General features: G+C 39.4%; 1 protein-coding gene across 9 annotated transcripts in view; it reads right to left on the bottom strand.

Annotated features, from left to right (window-relative positions):
* The window catches only part of TNIK (TRAF2 and NCK interacting kinase), a 407441-nt gene that overhangs the window by 158676 nt on the left and 234103 nt on the right, over positions 1-14662 (bottom strand). The gene's annotated exons all lie outside the window — the stretch shown is intronic.

Here is a 14662-nt window from a genome sequence, read left to right as displayed (position 1 = left end):
TTTTCACCTGGAAGAGATCAAGGTAGACTTGCTATTGAGATAAAACTCATTCTAGGCCTCTGGGAAATTTGTCCATCAAGTACCTATCACTGATCATACTTGGTTCAAGGAAGACTAAGAAAGGTGAAAAGAAAAAAAAATACAGGCTCTTCAATTTAAATTTTGTTAGGTTCATTTTCTTTGAAGTCTCCTTTTATTGAAGTCCCTAGTAGAAGATTATGAAAGTCAGATGGGAAAGGAAGCAAGGGTAAGTTCTCTCGATCTGAGGGTGTTCACAAAGCAGGAGTACCCATCTCACCCTCAGGAAAGTACACATGAAAAGAAAGGGGACATGTGGTAGTGCCACGGATGTGAAAAGAAAGAATCCCCCGACAGAGTAAGTTTCGGAATTCAGATTTCATTCATTTTGAGTTTCAATTCGGAGTGCACTAACCTGAGCCTTTTTTTAGAAGACCTGGCATCACTAATGAAGGGTGTGCATGTTCTCCCGTAATTTTATTTTGATGTGTACACATCAATTGGACTTTTAAATAGCATTTTATTTTTGAGGTTGGTGGAAAAATTTCTGAGCCCAGGAAGACTGTTTTAGAGGCAACAGTAAGAATCTGGGAGCGTAAGATTTTACATCACCATTTCCTGAAAGAACACTCAAAGTGTGTCCCTGTCTGTATTCTTGCCTCCTCCAGCTACTCAGTCTCAACAATGCTGGGCCCTTCTGTAGTCTCCCATGAGTGTCTTCTTTCCCCTTCCTCTTCACATAATTTCTACTCATTATTCCTGATTGAGTTTAACGGATACTCCTGAGGGATGTCTTCTCCAGTTCTCTCGGGTAATGTCAAGTCTCCCCGCTATATCTTGTCCACCCCTAAAGCCACACATTTGTTGGTACTGGAATAGAGGTAAGGGTCATCCTGAGTCATAATTGCCCTTGTTCTTGACTCTCTTCTCCATGGACTCTAAGTTCTCCTGCCTTCAAATGTCAGTTCCAGAGCCCCTTCCCCAATAAAGCTCTCTGGTCTGCCTGACATGCTTCTAGTCCCATAAATCATCACGGATCTCTTCCCTCGCAGCACCTACCAGAACTGCAATCCACACTTATCTATTTAAACATTTGACTGAAGCCTCTCTTCCCTATCAATCCATAAAAACTATAAACAAAGAGATCCTCCCTGCTTTAGCTGTTTATAATATCCTAGCATCGAGCAAAATCCTGTGGATAAATATGAATAAAGAAGTGAATACCTATAAAACGTCCAACCACTTACAGTAGCCTTCCTTATAGCTTGAAAGGAATTGGTAAAAATAAGAGGAGTGGTGAAATGCTGGCACTTTCTGACCACACAAAAATCAGTTTTCCTAAAAAGTGGTGGAGATTTGCAAACCTAGGAGAATCAGTATGTTACATATCACGTGGCCTATCCACGTCAAAGAGTAGGTAATCTCAAAATAGAACGTGTGCTTGGGATGCTGAGCTAAGAAGCAGCACGTGGCCTTAACCCTGGAAAGGAGTAGAGGAGTGAAGGGCTGGGAAGGAGGCTGGGGGAGGGGACGGCACACTGCTGACCCAGGAAATCTTCCCTGTGGCCATCAGAAACTGCCTAGTCTTCACCACAGGTATAAGGAGAGAATGACCTTCACCGTCCTTCAACTTGCTGCAGAGTCCTGCAGCAGACCTCAAAATGTCTGAGGATCATGCATATTAGCTATTTTAAATCCACCATGTGGGGCCAAATAATCATGGATGAATGTAGGATCGGAGCAGATGTACTTTGGGGAAGCCTAGATACAAGGGGAGAAAACAAACCTGAGGGTTTTTGGGGTGACTTGGCATCTGCTTTCAACTAAAGGGACAAGTAAATAAGACAGTAAAACATCAATCACTTTCCAGCAGCAGTGGGACAGGCTCAGCCTGGGTCATTCTCACCGAGAAGCGGGGCTGGTTCTATGAGTATTTGCTCTCCTAGGTTCTCCACAGGACGGCAGCTGACATGGGAGAAGCAGAGAAGGAAAAGTGCCCCCAAAGCTGACCATATCATTAAGAAAACAAGAACTCATGAAACAGGTAAACAGCAGTGTAATTCAGTATATGATTAAATCCAAAGTAAACAGTACTGGGAGACCAGAATGAAATCAGCACATCCTCCATTGCTTTGCAAAGGTAAACTGAGGCAACAAGATAATGAAGAAGGCCTATGCATTGAGTCAAGAAAATGAGAAGGCGGGGCAGGTGGGGTACATGTCCAGTTTGGGCCCCACTTCCTTCTGGCTGTATGATCCCAGGAAAGTAACCTACCTTTTAGAGTCTAATTTTTCTCATTTATATGGAGATATAGATGGCAACCCACTCCAGTATTCTCGCCTGGAGAATCCCTGGGATGGGGGAGTCTGGTGAGCTGCCGTCTATGGGGTCGCACAGAGTCGGACACGACTGAAGCGACTTAGCAGCAGCAGTAGCAGCAGCATAGATTTTATAATAGTATTATATGTCCTAATCTTTTGTGAAAATTAAATGAAGATGTGAAAGTTATAAAATATAATACAAAATAAATGTTATTATTAATCTTCTCAACCAAAAAATAAATAACAAGAATAAGAGGTCAGGAATATAAGTAACTTGAATTTTAGGTTTAAATTGCACTGTTACAAACACAGTTACAGAACCACCGTGGGTCATGGTGATGTAGCTCTAATATAGAACCCTGAGCGTGATCTTATATTAACTCCTAAGTGAGTAGGCAATTTATCAGGCCTTCAGGGCTACTGTTTATCCAGATTTCTAGATTAGGGCATTGATGGCCATAAGTTATGCAGTGAAACTGAAAGGGAGGCACTTCTTATGACCATAAGAACTCATTTAACCCCTTCACAAACAGTCTGACCTCTTACAACATGGCCTATTGAAGAAGATGGGTTATGAAGTTTTCAAAAGGACAGACAGAAACCATTGAGGCTAGAATTAGATTACGAAGCTATAAAAAGCTTTTCTTCTATTTTGTAAATGGATTATTCTTATGTCTTAAGAATTAAGCAAAGGGATCAAGCTCATTGGGAAACTAATGACCACTGGGTCATAATTTAAAAAACAAAAGAATGATACCAAAATTGTAAGAAATTTTAAAAGGGAGCAATTTTAATCAGCCAAGTCTGATAGTCTAGGAAGAACCATAATTTCAATCAGAAGACTTCAAAAATCTTGTCCAAGCTGATTCACTATGTAAACTCAGATATGGCTATTTAAACTCTCTGAATGTCAGTTATATTCATCTATAAATGGGAAAAAGAATACCTATCTAAGTCACCTCTCAGGTCTTAGAAATGATTAAGTGCTTATTTAAGCAGAGCACTATTATCAACATAAAGAAAACTATTATTTTTTCTTGAAATGACAGGAATCTATTGCTTAATATTTCCGGCAGACTGAAAAGAAAAATGGCCTTGATATTTGGCATTCATTGGAAGGACTTTTGCTGAAGCTGAAGCTCTAATGCTTTGGCCACCTCATGTGAAGAGCTGCCTCACTGGAAAAGACCTTGATGCTGGGAAAGACTGAAGGAGAAGAGGGCGACAGAGGATGAGATGGTTGGATGGCATCACCAATTCAATGGATATGACTTTGAGCAAACTCTGGGAGATAGTGAAGGACAGGGAAGCGCCTGGCGTGCTACAGTCTGACTCGCTAAGAGTCGGACAAGACTTAGCAACTGAATAACAACAATACATAAAGAGGTGGAGTCCATCCCCTCTGCTTATCTCTGGGCTTGGCCCCGTGACTTGCTTTGGCCAATGGGATATTACCTAATGTGATATAACAGAGACTTGAAAAGTTTCTGTGTATTGGGGTAGACTTCTAATTGCTTGCATAGAACACTTGCATATGAAAAACCAGAACCGGCATATCAGGATAAAACAGGTGAAGAAACAGTGCTTTTCAAATGCAAGGAAAAGGATGATTCTAGACAATGCTTGCTAACCACTGACTACCTCTGATGGCTATATGATGATCACAACCGTAGTCATAAAATACAGCCAAAGCCAACCCGATGTAATGCTCTGTACCATAAGTTGTATGTGTATTATTGAATATCCAAAACAGATCTATGAAATACCTGTTTTTAATGATCCCATTGAGCAAATAAGAAATATGAGTTTCAGAGAGTGTCTTCCTATTTTAGAGCTTCCCAGCAGGTGGTAAAAGAATCCACCTGCCAATGAAGGAGACACAGGTTCCATCCCTGGGTCAGGAAGATCCCCTGCAGGAGGAAATGGCAACCGACTCCAGTATTCTTGCCTGGGAAATCCCATGAACACAGGAGCCTGGTGGGCAGTCCATGGGCCACAAAGAGTCAGACACGACTGAACATGCACACACAGCACATTCCTATATTAAAAGTTAGAGCTAAGATCTAAAGCCAAGATTTGTCTGATTTCAAAGTCAGTGTTTGTAATTCTAAAATGAAAACTCCTAGATAGAAGGGTGATTACCCACAATGATAAAACCAAAGCTGCTGCTAAATCATGAAAGAAGAGTTTAGGAGCACCTTAAGTCAGGGTTGAAGAGAAACTACCTTTGGTCCTCCAATTAAAAGAGCTTTTTAGCACCCATTAATATTTGCTTATGAATGATTTCAGGGGATAAAGGAGGGATTTTAAGTTGCACATTTATTACACAGGGGAACATACTTTAAGAATCTACAATACAGCAGGATTTAAAACCAGAATTAATGAGACATTTAATATTAGTGTGCTCAACAACACAGCTCTCAATCCATGGAAGAGGAATAAACCTGTGTAATTCTTACGACAATTCAAGAGACTGGTCAGTTTTAACTTTACAAAAAAGGATGGGTGGCAGATTCATGTTGATGTATGGCAAAACCAATACAATATTGTAAAGTAATTAGCCTCCAATTAAAATAAATAAATTTATATTAAAAAAAAAAAAAAGGATGGGGTTAGCATGTGTGCTAAGTTGCTTCAGTCGTGTTTGACTCTGTGACCCCAGGGACTGTAGCCTGCCAGGCTCGTCTGCCTATGGGATTCTTCAGGCAGGAATACTGGAGTGGGTTGCCATGCCCTTCTCCGGGGGGTCTTTCCCACCCAGGGATCAAACCCGTGTCTCTTACATCTCCTGCACTGGCAGGCAATTCTTTACCACCCAGCTGGGAAGCCCAGGATGATGTGTACAGACTCATAAATGCTACTGCATCCCATATGCTTAGATACTGGCTAAAACCACCTCTGCTGCCCCTAGCCTGTGCTGCTCTCCACAGTGGCCGCTGGCATTACGCAGGCATTTGTGTTAACATGTCCATCATTTTCATCTTTGTTGTTGACCGAATGTGACAAAATTTGAAGACAATTCATTGTTAAAGAATTAGAGACTAATAGAATTTGTAGGGATTACTGACATCTTCTAACATGTGATTTTTTGAAAAAAAAAAAATTTTTTTTTTTTAATAATTTGTAGCACTGAAATCCCTTTCTCTAGTAGAAAATCTATTCAGGATGCCAATATATAGCCTCAATAAAAACTATGCTTTTAAAAACAGTAAACACTTATTTTTATAACTTTAAGTAATGACTAGTTATAAAGTTAATCAGTGACAACAAAGCGATTATTTTAGTGAAAGCAAATTTAGAATTTTTGAAACAAACTGCAAGTCACATATCAGTTTCAATATTTTAGTCATTTTCAGTTTTGTTTTGGTTCCAAAGGATAGAGAAAATCTACATTTCCTAAGAAATGTAATTGCATAAATAGCATGACTTGCCATTTCAGCGGAAAATTGATACTGAATGGCATTCTGCACATGAATGAAGTAACCTGGAGTACAAATTGAGAGGCTGCCATTTTCTTTTATTTTAAAATTTATTTTATTGATGTATAGGTGATTTTAACTTCCCTGGTGGCTCAGATGGTAAAGAATCTATCTGCAATTCAGGAGACCCAGGTTTGATCCTTGGGTCGGAAAGATCCTCTGGAAAAGAGAATGGCTACCCACTCCAGTATTCTGCCTGGAGAATTCCATGGACAGAGGAGCCTGGCGGGGTATAGTCCATGGGGTTGCAAAAGTTGGATATGACTGAGCAACTAACATTTTCACTTTCATAGTTGATTTACAAGGTTGTGTTAATTTCTGATGTAAAGTGATTCAGTTACACATTTATGCACATTTTTTTTCACATTCCATTCCATTATGGCTTATCACTGGATGTTGGTTATAGTTCCCGTGCTATTCAGCAGGGCCCTGTTGTTTATGCATTCTATATATAATGGTTTGCATCTGCTAACCCCAAACTCCCAATTTGTCCTTCCCTCATGCCCCCCTGAGAGGCTGCCATTTTCTGGTGTGTTCAAAGTTGGTATATAATGTACAGTTTGAAAGGTTTAAAAAACAGTTTATTAAATATCAATACTAAAGTATATTAAACATTGAGACTTAAGCATGTATGGATCCTCTAAAATTATCTCAAGGTGGGGTTTGAGGTCTTAGGAAACAGACCCAGGGTGGTTCAATAACTCAGCTAATTCCACATCTCTTCATTGCCGCATTGCTAGAATTTGAGACCTTGCTATGGCATTCTCCAGGCAGCAACTGGATTTGTTGTATATGTTAACCCTAAACTAAATTAATTCATTCAACACATATTTATCTGTCTGCTCTATCCCAGGCACAATGCTAAATAACATTAGTGGTAATAATAATAGTATAATACAGTCATCCCTCAGTATCCACAAGGAACTGGCTCTAGGACCCCCATGGATACCAAAACCCACGGACGCTCCAGTCTCTTTTGTGAAGTGGCACACTGCAGCCAGCCTGCCGTATCTGTGGGTCTCAACATCAGATTCAACTAACACTGAATATAGAGAGCTGACTGTAATACAACAATGGACATAACACTTTCAAGCTCTTCCACGATAAAACTTACAGTAGTCTCATGGGGATCACGAACGGAAATCAAATAATGATACAGATACATGCAAAATTATTAACATGAGAGGTTCGAGTAGCTTATCTAATTAGGAGCATCAGGGGAGACAGCCAAGAAATTCAAGTGTGAGCTGAATCCTAAAGGCCATGTGGGAGCTATCCAGTTAGGGGAAAAGAACAAGTATAATATGATGTGACTGAGGAGGCATTGGTTTCCCAGCAGAAACAGCGCTGCCAAGGCCTGTTACCTGGATGGGGTAGGGCATATGGTTTCCTATAGGAATCACTGGTGCTATGGAGAGAAAAATGAAAATATATGCAAGAGGTGCCATAACAGTAACAACTGTGTGCTATGTACTAATCTCAAATGCTTTATAAATACCCACATTTACTTCTCACACTAACTTTACGAGAGAAGTGATATTATCCATATCTACACAAGTAAAGGGTTTCCCAGGTGGCTCAGTGGTAAAGAATTCGCCTCCAATAAAGGAGACACAAGAGATGTGGGTTGATCTCTGGGTTGGGAAGGTCCCCTGGAGTAGGAAATGGCAACTCACTCCAGTATTCTTGTCTGGAAAATTCCATAGAATTTTAGGAGTATGGTAGGCACCAGTCCTTAGGGTCACAGAGGGTCAAATACGACTGAACACACACACACAGCACAGCAACATACACGGGGAATAAATGGAGGGTAAGCAACATGCCCAGGATAAGAGAGCCACGAAGTGTCAAAACCAGGACAAACTGAGATGAGTGACAGTTTGCACTGCTCTTTTCGTTGTTGTTGTCCAGTTGCTAAGTTGTGTCTGACTCACTGCAACCTCATGGACTGCAGCTCTCCAGGCTTCCCTGTTCTTCACTATCTCTCAGTTTGCTCAAACTCATGTCCATTGAGTTGGTGATGCTATCCAACCATCTCATCCTAGGCTAACCTGCCCTCTCTCTACTAGGAAGTGGTGTCCCCTAGAGAAGCAAATATGACAAGGGTGGCCTGCATCCTTCTCATACCCTTGCCAGCACTGATATATGACTCCCAAGAGAACTGCGAATTTATAAAATAGGTTCTAACCCTAGGAATATTTCATTTATTTGGCTAAACTCTATCATCAATAAGACAGCTTTTCCAACAACATGGATGAACCTAGGGATTATCATACTAAGGGAAGTAAGTCGAAAGAGAAAGACAAATACCATATGATATAACTTAGAACTTATATAACTTATATAACTATGACACAAATGACCCATCTATGAAACAGACCCACAGACATAGACCAGACCTGTGGTTGCCAAAGCAGGGAGGATCTGGGGTGGACAGTTGGGAGGTTGGGATTAGCAGAGGCAAACTATTATATTTAGGATGGATAAACAACAAGATCCTACTGAATAGCACAGGGAACTATATTTAGTATTTTGTGATAAATCATAATGTAAAGGAATATGTAAAATACATATATATATATAAAGCTATGACAAGCCTAGACAGCATATTAAAAAGCAGAGACATCATTTTGCCAACAAAGGTCTGTATAGTCAAAACTGTGGTTTTTCCAGTAGTTATGTACAGATGTGAGAGTTGAAGCATAAAGAAGTCTGGAGCACCTCAGAATTGATGCTTTCAAACTGTGGTGCTAGAGAAGACTCTTGAGAGTCCCTTGGACAGCAAGGAGATCAAACCAGTCAATCCTTAAGGAAATCAACTCTGAATATTCACTGATGGACTGATGCTGAAGCTGAAGCTCCAATACTTTGGCCACCTGATGTGAAAAGCTGACTCACTGGAAAAGACCCTGGTGCTGGGAAAGATTGAAGGTAGGAAGAGAAGTGGGTGACAGACGATGAGATGGTTGTATGGCATCACTGACTCAATGGATATGAGTTTGAGCAAGCTCCAGGAGATGGTGAAGGACAGGGAAGCCTGGTGCTGCAGTCCATGAGGTTGCAAAGAGTCAGACACAACTTAGCAACTAAACAACAACAATAGCCATTTTATTGGGGAACAACTGCACTGGCAACCAAGATAAGTAAGTTTCCTTCTTAAATTCTCCCTTAATACTCTCTGTATACTCCCTCAAAGTTGATCAGAACTCTACATAACTGTTCAACTGTTTGTTAAATATCTTTCACTCATGCTGGAATTTATGATTCCAGAAGATAGCACCCTTGTCTGTCTTATTCACTACCATCACCCCAGAGGACAGCACATTCATTTATTCTTAGTGAATGAATAAATGAATTACTGTGATTTCAGTCTTTAGCTTCTGGAATCTAGCCTCACTTTCTCTTTTGGATTCTGCTCTATAGTAAGTCATTTTGACAGCTCCCCATTGTTCAGGGTAAGACTAATAACTTTGAGGTGGTGCAGACTGGGCTGATTCAAGCTATTTACACATACTGACAATGAACTAACCCACCTGTGCCACATGTGGCATGGGGTTCATAGCACAGGCTACCATCCCAGTACAGAAGTTCAATGCACATTATAACATCCTCTTTTCATTCCTGTTGAATGTCCCACTCAGGCATTCACTGTCTCTTACCAGGACCTATATTTATTGAGGAAATGTTATGTACCAGGCACTAGATAGTATATAAATTTAATCTCAAAACAAGTTTGCAATGGTTGTATTTGCATCTAACAGATAAGAAAAAATGAGATTCAGAAAAGTTAAAAAGTTTGTTCAAAGAGAGTAAGGAGAGGAGGGGGCTGTGAACTCAGCTCTACCTGAATCTGAAGGCCAGGCCCCTGCAACGCCCATCCCCATCTGTCATTCTAATAACAGGGCTGTGGAGAAGGTGGGTACACCCTGACTGGCTGGATTTGAATTCTAACTCTGGCATTTACTGTCTGTGAAGCTCGGGAAAGTTATGTACAATTTTTATGCTTTCAATTAATTCCTCATTTGTAAAATGGATATATTAGCTTGCTCCTCTAATGGGAATTGTTTCAAGGACTAAATGAGTTAGTATATGTTATATTAAGTACTAAGAACAATGCTTGGCATAAAATAAGCAATCAATGATAGTAATCTTTATTCTTGACTATGGCTGCTGTTGTTATTACTGTTACCAACATTATGTTCTATGCTACCAGTCACTCCACTGAACTGTCCCCCTTTGGGAGAGAAGAACCAAAAGTGCCTGGAGCAGTATGTCCTCTAATTCTTCCAAATAACCCAAGAAGAAAAGATTTTTTCCTTGGTCCAATTTCAGCAAACATTCAATGAGTCCATTAACTGTGGGCAAAGAACTCTACCAGAAGCTACCAGGAGAAGGCCACTTCCTTACTCTTTATAAAGAGAGATGGAGACTGGCTAAAAGCTTCACCCACAGGAATTCAGTTAAGTAAGACAAAAATAGAAACTCAGCCAAGCAGGGCTTATATTGCATCCTTCTAGGAGGCAAATCCCATCATGTTACTTTGCTATTTAACTTCTGGTTAAACACACTGGCTCTAGCAGTGGTGTGAAGAAGGGGCCAGGACTGACAGCCTCCCTCCCCTTGTATAAAACAACCCCCCATATATCTCTTCTATATAATGGGTTTTTGCCTAAGCCTACTTGATCTAGGGGTTTTATTGGAAAAATTGAAAAATGAAAACCTTGTAATGTCTTTGCCATAGCACCCAATGCCTTCATGACCTGGCCCTAACCTGTACAGATTCACCTTGTATCACTCTCTCCTCAGAACTATTTTTATCCTAAAACTAACCTATGTAATGCTTCCCTGGTGGTTCAGATGGTAAAGAATCCGCCTGCAATGCAGGAGACCCAGGTTCCATCCCTGGGTCAAGAAGATGCCCTGGAGAAGGAAATGGCAACCCACTCTAGTATTCTTGCCTGGGGAATCTCATGGAAAGAGGATCCTGGTGGGCTATAGTCCATGGAGTCGAAAAGAGTCAGACACGACTGAGTGACTAACACACGCACACACACACAAGCGTGTGAACACGTAACAGTTTCCGGAACATGCTGCATACTCTCGCAGCCTCCATGCCTTGCACAGGCTGTTTTCTTGTGGCCAGAAACATTTTTGTCCGATTGTCTTCCTGGGCTTAGTTATTACCCCTCATTGTCACATTAAATTTTATACATAACTGTATAACTTTATGACTTTATTATAAAATGGATTAGCTTTACTTACAAATATTTAGGGTAATGTTGTATTATTGCAAGCTCCCTTCAGGCAAAGAATCACTTTTTCTCTTTTTTTTTTTTGCTGACAAAGCAAGAGATTTTATTGGGAAAGGGCACCCGGGTGGAGAGCAGTAGGGTAAGGGAACCCAGGAGAATTGCTCTGCCACGTGGCTTGCAGTCTCGGGTTTTATGGTGATGGGATTAGTTTCTGGATGGTCTTTGGCCAATCATTCTTTTTTTTTTTTTTTTTTGAGGTATTTTTTATTTTATTTTATTTTTTAACTTTACAATATTGTATTGGTTTTGCCATATATCATCTTTGAATTTCTAGTGTCTGTCATAAAATAGGTGTTTAGTAAATGTTTATTGAACAAATTAATTTTAAAAATCACATTAAATGAAATATTAAATATCCTTCTATATTAACTGAAGACCTAAGGCAATGTGATAAACAGGGTGGACTTAAAAGAGTTAAAATACTCGGGTTGAAATATTCACTCCATCATTTACATGTTACATTGAACAAGATACTTAATATGCCTAGTTTTCTCATCTCTACAATGAAGCTAATAATGAAGTCTGGTGGTTATTGAGGGCATTCAGTGAATCGATATACAGAAAATATTTTAAAGAGTTCTGACTCCATCAATGATAATGACTCCATCAGTGTTAGCTACCATTATTATTATTTCAGGCTGAAATATAAAAAAAATGTAGTCCTTATTTAAGGACTAAATCAGTTTAAAATAACGTTGACTATAATGATATAATCTCATAATAATATAATTATCTTGTTTTTCCCTGCTGAACATCCATCCTACCCTTTGACCTTAACAGATATCAGATTTTTCTTTGAGGAAGTCTCCTTTCCACTGTTAGTTGTTATCAGTCATGTCCAGCTCTGCGACTCCATGGACTGTAGCCCACCAGGCTCCTCTGTCCACAGAATTCTCCAGGCAAGAATACTGGAGTGGGTTGTCATTTCCTTCTCTGAGGGATCTTTTTGACCCAGGAATAGAACCTGAGTTTCCGGCACTGCAGGCACATTTTTTACCATCAGAGCCACCAGGGACCAGATGTGGCTCAAGAGAAACAGAATTGGCAGTAGGATGGTGAGGTGACACAAGCTGGGCCACTTAAATTGAGACTTGCACTCTTGCTGAGACTAAGGGCAATGAAGTAATTAGAACATGAGCCTGCAGCTGCTGGTGGAAAGAAAGCAGAGTCCAGAGATGGAGAGACACACAATTCCCAACTAATCATGTGATTTCCTAGACCCTGCTGAGCTTTTCTTTTTTTTAATATACACAAAACAATAAATTCTGTTTTCAGCTTCATCCATTCTGAGTGGGGCTTTGGTACTAAAACCCAACGTGTCCTGAGTAATGATCATAACCAGTCATTGTTAAGATGAAAGCCTACAATACTAAGTTATTATGTTATCAAGTCCTACATGGGCTTCAAGGTATCATTGTAAAGGGACCAGGTAAACTAGAAATTTTGGGTAAAACCAGAAATTTTGATCCAAATGAAGATGGAGATTATTTGCAGGGTTATCAAAGAATCATAGTCTCTTCATACTTGGCCAGAAACAGTAAATACAAGACCCTAGAAAAGTGCTATTCTGGTGTGCATGAAGATCCTGAAGAGTTTGTAGAAAAGGCAGAGCCTGCCACGCTCCAGACCATCAGGGATCAGCAGACATCACCATGGAAAATTTCCAATGCTTACCTTCTTTACTCCTCTGATTATTTGACATTTCTGTCTGACAAGGAATTCTCTGATTTTACCAGTTTAGTCATGAATTGTAAAAGATGATCTTTTCAGATAACATCCAGAATTTTAAAGGAAGTGTGCTGTTCTATAAGCGGTTCCTTGTTTGGCCTAATATTGCTAAACACAGAAGTAAAGGAACCTCAGTAACAATTAATGTACATCAAAGACGTCATCTGGTTATTTTAGTTAAGTTTGCACAAGTAATGAAGAGTGGTTTATCCATTGAAATTGCAAAGGTTATACAACAACTGAAATTTACACAAACTAAATTTGTGAATTGACTAAAAGAGAATCATCTACCCGGACTGAACTAATTCTGTGCTTCTCAGGATTGTAACATCCAACACGATAAATATAATTAACACTGCTGTCTATTATATATGACTGTTGTAAATCCTGAGTTCTCATCACAAGAAAAAATTTTATTTCATGTCTCTTAAGTTTGTATCTATATGAGATGATGAATGTTTATTAAACTTATTGTAGAATCTTTTCTTGATATTTGTAAGCCTAATCATTAGGCTGTACACCTTAAACAGTACTGTATGTCAATTATATCTCAACAAACTTGGAAGAAAAAAAAGCAATAAATAAAAAAATTCTGTGCTTTTCAAAAAAAAAAAAAAGAGAGAGAGAAAAGGCACGTTCTGAGGCTCCACCTAGAAATTCTGCAGCAAGCCCAGTATTTCTGCATTTCTGATGAGCACCCCAAGTGTGCTGAAAGTCCACAGATATCAGCTGTCCCCTATGAGGAACACTGCCCTAGAGGATACAGTTTTGTTTAGATAATTAAAGTACACAAATCCAGCTGGGAACAAATCCCCAGAAAACACTGAAATGCAAAAATTCTCATAATTATTTCAGAAACCAAAAGAACTTCAAAGACTGAGTTTAAGCCCTAATTCTGAAGCAAATATAGGGAAATTTGGAAGTGTCTCAGCTTTAAAACTAAAGAACATAAATATTACACTCAGTTTTTTCTGTTACTTTTTTCTTTAAAAAAAGGACATGGTATAGAATAAAAATAATTTAAAAATTGATTTCAAGGTTATAGTTTTATCAGTTTCATTACAATAATCTATAGTAACTTTCTAGTAGGTCTTTGGAAACAATTAACAAAGGCGACCTTTGAGAATTCATCTCGGGGCAGCTATAATGAGCACAATTATAATAATTGGTAAGGAGCTTTTACAACATTCCATAATACACAAAAGACAACATGGCAAAATGAAACAGATTGTTTTCTGAGGATACCACATGAATGTCACAAAGGAAATCTTATGTTGACTGTGATGTGTACAGGGGTGATACAACAGTCATTTGATGCTGGATCACACAGCGTGGGAAATAAGAAAGCCATTTCCCGATGTGTATCCATGTTTGCCTTTGTTAAGGGTCAGTGGTTACATAATGGTCAATGATGTGGCTAAAACAGGGAACTATCCAGCCCTTTCAATAGAGGTTTCTTCAAGAGAATCAAGCCCATGTACTGTAAAGCATCCATTGTACGCGATGGATTGACTCTCCTGTGCATTGAAATGGTGCCAGCTCTTCACCATCCTGGGGAGAATTGAGGAAATTGTCTCTAAATCATCTTCTGTAGGGTTCAGTTGCCTTGTGAAACCCAGTTTAGAGAGGCTAACTAACATAGCTTAAACTGAAAATACATACTCTGGGATAAACTGCTGGGTACCTTTTTTTCTTCCAAGCAAGGTGGTCTAGGAATAGTAAATAATTCTTTGAGCAATTTAAAATCTCACAAACAGAAGCAGAAAAGTGATATTCAGAGCTCTCAAGTCATACTTTGTGCAT

Source organism: Bos indicus, chromosome 1 (genome assembly GCF_029378745.1).
Source record: "Bos indicus isolate NIAB-ARS_2022 breed Sahiwal x Tharparkar chromosome 1, NIAB-ARS_B.indTharparkar_mat_pri_1.0, whole genome shotgun sequence".
Classification (NCBI taxonomy): domain Eukaryota; kingdom Metazoa; phylum Chordata; class Mammalia; order Artiodactyla; family Bovidae; genus Bos; species Bos indicus.
The sequence above is the reverse complement of the archived record's forward strand: the minus strand, read 5'-3'. Positions and strand labels throughout refer to the sequence as shown.